The sequence below is a fragment of the Oreochromis niloticus genome, linkage group LG15, assembly GCF_001858045.2.
Source record: "Oreochromis niloticus isolate F11D_XX linkage group LG15, O_niloticus_UMD_NMBU, whole genome shotgun sequence".
Taxonomy (NCBI): domain Eukaryota; kingdom Metazoa; phylum Chordata; class Actinopteri; order Cichliformes; family Cichlidae; genus Oreochromis; species Oreochromis niloticus.
In genome coordinates this window covers 28918013-28924181 of record NC_031980.2, presented here as the reverse complement: position 1 = coordinate 28924181, position 6169 = coordinate 28918013, and the positions used below count along the sequence as shown (strand labels likewise).

Here is a 6169-nt window from a genome sequence, read left to right as displayed (position 1 = left end):
TGGTCTTTATCCTTCAAGCTTGGGTACTCTACCAGAGGATGGGAGCTGGGAGCAAAGTGTCTTTGCTGTTTCTACGATGTTCTGCCTGCTAGCATCTGCACAATGCTGTTTTGTGCTGGATTGTCCCAGGGCATCTTTGCACATCCAGTTACTGGAATCTTGTGGTAGATCAACATTCCCTCGTCTCGCCAAGAACCAGATTCCATCTCACACTGGTTCCCCATGCTCACTGCCTGCCTGTGACTTACCTGCTCATCACAACTGCATGTCATGATCCAGAGGTATGGCTGAAAAATTCCATCAGGCACCCGAGTTCCCTTGGTCTCCACCCCTGGGCAGAGGCTTCATCTCTCCTGCAGTCCCGCACACCTGAAGCTGATTCTGGGTAACCAGGTTGAGGATTTAAGCTCCACACAGACTCTCCTTCACTGCCAGTTCGTCAACGACCTCATGTTGGTATTGGCTCCATGTTTTCATGCTCTTGTTTTTTGTTTTTTTCCGCTTACCTTGTTGTCCTGTGCCACAGTTCACTTGGACCTTCCTCGCCACTTACATTCAGCTTTAGCTCTTCATGGACTACTGCTCTATTCTGGAAAATACTTTGAACCTCACCTGCCTGCCCTCCAGCCATCTCTCACCACCTCGGATGCAGTGGAACTCAGGTCAGCCAGTCTTTGCCATTACTCACCAGGATTCTTGCCACCTCTCCCTCAAAGCCAAGCTCACCGCAGCTACAAGTGAGCAACATCGTCATACTCACCTTCCCCAACTGTCCTTCGCCTCGCCACCTTCCTAACCCCGCTCTCTTCTCTTCTCAGACGGTCTATCCCCATTCGAAGCATCTCTAGGCTACCAACCACCTCTGTTCCCCACCACTGAGACTCACCTAGTTTCCTGGGTACAACATCATCTCCAGCAGAGTAGATAAATCTGGGAGCAGAATTGAGAAGCTTTGTTCAAAACAGCTGATCAAAATAAGAAATATGCAAAAGGTATGGCTCACTGCTAAGCACTTTCCCTTGAAATCCTTGACCCACAAATTGCTCCACGTTACATTGGTCCCTACGAAGTGGATTCTGTGATCAGCGCCACTGCAGTCAAACTCAAGTTGCCTCCAACACTATGCATCCATCCCACTTTTCATGTCTCACAAATCAAACCTGTTCGGTCCAGTCTATGATGCCCTGTAGTCCACATGTAAAAGTGTCCTTGGACCAGATACTGATGCCGATATTGCTTGGTAAGTGCCTATGAAGAATAAATCAGTTAAATGTGTTCTTTAGTACACAAAACTTTGAGTGTTCAGTTAGAGTAGAAAAGTATATATGCAAAGTATTCGGTTTACCATTCTGGTAGAGATAATGGGAAGGTGACACGCACTAGACATGTATATAATAGGCTAGGCTGACATATCAGTGCCATCTTTTTAAAAAAATATTTGATCTTTGGCCTTTTTCAGCTTTATTGGACAGAGCTGTGAAGAGTGACAGGAAAGCGGAGGGAGAGAGAAAGAAGAAGACATGTGGCAAAGGGCCACTGGTTGGACTTGAACCCAGACTGGCAGCTCTCCGCCATGCGGCATATGGTTGTCAGCTCATCCCAGCGAGCTAAAATGGCACCCTATCAGCGTCATCTTTTGACCAGAAGCTCACAAGTGATATGTTAGTTGTTTTTTTGATTTGTTTTGTTTTTTTGTTTTTTTGGCTGTCCCGTTTGTCACTGTAGCAATCAGAATTATTGTCTCAAGACCGAGACAAATGCCCAACAAATTTATATTGCCAAGTAGATCATTACCGGTCTGCTTTTTTAAAAAATCTTGTTTGTTTGCTTGTTTGCTTGTTTGTTTGTAACATCTACGTTATTACAATAGGAACAGACATGACTGGGGGATAGGAAAGGGAAAGAAGTAGACAAGAGAAGTTCAAGAAAAGGAGAGGGAAAGAAAAACAGAGGGGAAGAGGGACAGTGAGAAAAGACACAAATAATTTGCTAGAAGAAAACAAGCAAAAAGAGAACAACACAGTAGGGATACCACAGCAACAACTTAGATAAGCATAACTAACAGTAAATAATAAATATTATATGCTACTGAGCAGCACACAAGACCGACAACTCAAGATATGTTTAGAGACAGCAGCCAAGGAAGATGGTGTGTGTCTGAGCACACCTGTGTGCACAACTGTGGGCATGAGCGCGCTTGTATTCAAAAGGTTTGTCCATGTAACTGTCTAATAGTAGGTGTGGGAAGTCATAGCCCTGCCCCCCAGGTCATGAAGCAAAGTGATTTGTTAGCTGATATCAGGAGTTTAAATTCAGTCACAGTAAATTTACTTTTTGTGCCCACCTCTGAACTTTGATGTGGAAGAATGCTTCTCAACAAAGGCTGTACAACGACATTTACCCTTCTCATGTCTCAAATTCATAATGCAGAAATTTGATTCTGCATTACATCATAACCTCCTGGTTTTGCTGTTGAGTTTTGCCATGGGAAACACTGAGGCTGGGTTACATCAACCTCTTTGAAATCTAATTCTAGCTATACTTTTGATCAACAACCCTTCCTTTAGCGGTATAGAAAAAGCTTAAAACATGAGGAGGACCACAATGAAATATTGTGTTTTAGCTGGTTTTTGATTTGGCTGCAAAAAGGATACCATGATGAAAATAAATAACACTGCAACAGTAATTCCCCAAGTGTAGGCTGGGGCTCACCCAGTTGGTCAGTATAATAACAAAAATGAAAAAAATTCAGCTTAAAATTACTTAGAAATGTGTATGTTACATATTAAATAAATTTGTTCATTTATATAGATACTGAATTTAAACTGGTAATATGAGGTGGTTCCTTTGTGATGTTACTCATTACCATGACCTTAGTTTACTTTACTTGTACTGAAGTTTGTGTCCTAGTGGCAGGTGGATCACACATTCTTTTAACAGTTTGCATATGACTGCGTAGCATTAGCAATTTATAGCCAGGCCAGCATGATATACAGGAACATCTGTGCCGAGTATTGCCTGGAAGTCTTGAGGTCAAAATGGGAGACGCCCCCTAGGGTGGTGGAGAATGACCAAACTAAGATCCTGTGGGACTTCCAGATACAGACAGACAAACTGGTGATGGCTAACCAACCAGACACATGTTGGACAGATGTTGTCATGGTCTGTGAGAGTGTCTGGGGTTTCTCCTCTGCTGGCTGGCCATCCTGGCTCAGCCCTTGGTGTGGGGTTTGCCATCCCCCACCTGCCGTGGCTACCTGCAAGCCATCAATCAGCCGTCCAGTACTTGAGACCCGTGTTGACTTCCAATCAGACAGACCATCTGCTACCCCATAGTGGTAACTTGCCTCTTGCATACTTAAATCTAAGAAATCCTCTTTTGTATAACCTTGTGTCTCCTTGTGTCTCTTGCCACCTCTGTCCAGGATCATTACCCACCATACCTACAGCTGATTCTCGCGTTCTGGATTCCTCTCCCCGCTCACCCGAAAGAGCTCACGGACTAGCTCCTCTGACAACCCTCAGACCCTCCCTCTGCCTGCCCTCCTCCCTGCTATTCACCTCTGGATCACACAGGTCAACTGGATTGACTCACTATTACCCTGTTGGACACTTGCACTGCTTCCCCCTATCCTTCCGGATCCTGGTCTCCCACCGACCACTAAGCAATTTTCCTAATTCTAATCATTACCTTGCAATTCCTCCAGCTCCTTTACTAATCCCTCTCAAACACATTACCACAAAACCCGGACATTAGAACAGTCATTTTCACTACTCAAACTACATTTCTCATTTATATATTGATCAGACTTATATTTCGATTGAGCTTTGATTAAAAATAAACATACTTTATTATTAGTAAATAGAAAAAAGCTCTGTTTTACCACTGATCATTTTTAATTATATAAGGGTGGATATTGAGACCTTTGAACCTCTCTTAGTTATGAGGCTGCCACAGGAGGACTTTAATCTTTTTCTACCCCCTAGTCTCACAACACTGTCTTCCTGATGTACTCATGGATTTGTTGTTTCATCCTGGATGATCGTCCTGATACTGACTAGTTCTTGGACTCTGATAAATAAAAAGATAAATACTCAGAGTGAATATACTCTGAATTGATCGTACTTACTGTGATTAGCTGAGATCTGAAACAGGTAACACAGAGTTCCTGATCTCAGAGCTAATCAGCTGAGTTTACTTTAAACTCAGAGTTTGTTGAACAAGCAGGATGCAGGGCCCCATACTACAAAGCGAGTTCAACATATCCAAGCTATCTTTCCATTGTCTAGATTCATTTACTTGGCGATCATGAAAAGCAGTCACACGACAATGGTTATCAGCTCACTAATTTAACCCAAGGTTAAGGCAAAAATCCCACGCTCCCATCCAGCTACTGTCCAGTCTCAGTCATAAACACAGACTTTAAAGTACTCTGCAAAGCCCTTGCCAGAAGAATAGGAAAAAATGACTCATTTCATAATACATCCTGATCAAGCAGGTTTTATCAATGGTAAACACACAAATAATACACACAGACTAATAAAGACTCTCCTAAATTTTAATAGCACTCTAGCTTTCACACAGTCATACTCACTTTCTACATCTCATTCACTCACGTACACCAACACACGCACCCAACAGGCCATTTTTAACGTGGACAAGTGGGGAGGGGAGCAGGGGATTCTTCTGCGTCTCATAGGGACCTTGATCACAAGGGACGTAGATATTAAAGGTAGGAGATTCCCTTCCCTGCTACCCCCAAGTGGTTGCCACTGTCTCAGCTTTAAATGCCTCAGCTTTATAGATTTTAAATATTTCTGTATAGTTTTGGAGGGATGAGAGTGATTTAGGTGATTTTCAGTGGAAAATCTGTTGAGATTCAGACTTTGAACCTTTAAAATGTTGTTTGACATCATTTAATGACTGAATCTCAATCTCACAGAATTTTAATGAGATTGAATCTCAACACATTTCAACATGAAATGTAATCAGATTACAATCAGACTGTCTGTAGCTGCTTTTAAAATGTCACTCTAAATACATTTAGTTCAGTTTTAGAGTCTTAAAGTCCATTTCCAAGATCCTGCTGTGACAGACATTTTTCCAGAAGAAGAAATGATTGGTTATTGATCACTGTGCGACATACAGTAAATGTTTGCAGTACAAGAAAACTGACAATACAATAGCTGCATTATGTAGACAGAGTGACAGCTTTTACAGATTTTATTCTGAGCTGATAACAAATCTGTAGTCATTGCCCTTACATATTGATGACCAAATAGCTGCAAACCTATCAACTAATGTTCATCTGACATTTCAGTGTTAGCATAGAGTAACGTAAACATGTACAAATTAATTTGCTCTTCTATGCACAGATTTCTGCCCATATCATGACCCTGGGTTTTGCACCCAGCGTTTTCTGTTATGGACCCCGTTACTGGTTTGATATTTTCTGTTTGACGTTGTTGGAGTTTTCAGTTTGGATATCACCATTGCCTAGAGTATGTTTTCATTCGGATGTTGTTATTCCTGTCTTCCTATGTTCCCCATGCCTGCCCTGTGTTTCTTTGATATTTCCCATGTTTAGTCTTCTAAAGCTCAAAACCAGCCACCAGCCTCCCATCTCCTGACCTCCAGGACCCCGAACTCCGGCAGGTCCCTGGAAACCATGAAAACTCCTGTTGGTCTTAACTACACAATAATTATGATTTAAGAATCCTTTCACCTCAATCCAGTATATGGGCTTTGTGTGATCCCTGCCTGCACAACAGCACCCTCCTCTGGCTCACATCCGCCATCATCTGTCAGATTCGGCTATTTTCCGATAACATGCAACATGGTTGCAGCCATGCTGTGTTGGAGTTCTTCGTGTTTCAATAAACTCACTGTGTTTAAAGAGTAATGTAACGACTCGTGTTTATACAACTGATTTTGTCTGCAGGCACTCCTAGATCCTGCATGTTTGTCACATAGCTAACTGCTAGAGTCCACATGGAGTGGTGAATATTAAAATTTGCCACCCACCACAGCCACAGTCTGGGTGTGACAAATAATGCCAAAACAACAATAACTCACAATCAATGACTTTTAACATTTCTCTTTTTATTTGATTTTATTCTTTTCTCCTTTTTTCTTTTGTCATCCAATTGATTGAGAACAATTGTAACT

The 6169-nt window shown here is 42.1% G+C and overlaps 1 long non-coding RNA gene across 1 annotated transcript; it reads left to right on the top strand.

Annotated features, from left to right (window-relative positions):
• Positions 1 to 412: 412 nt before the first annotated feature.
• LOC112842522 (uncharacterized) lies at positions 413 to 3838 on the top strand. Its single transcript, XR_003214334.1, has 5 exons — positions 413 to 452; positions 527 to 737; positions 819 to 992; positions 1473 to 1661; positions 3426 to 3838. It is a non-coding gene; the product is annotated as an uncharacterized LOC112842522 (long non-coding RNA).
• Positions 3839 to 6169: the final 2331 nt, after the last annotated feature.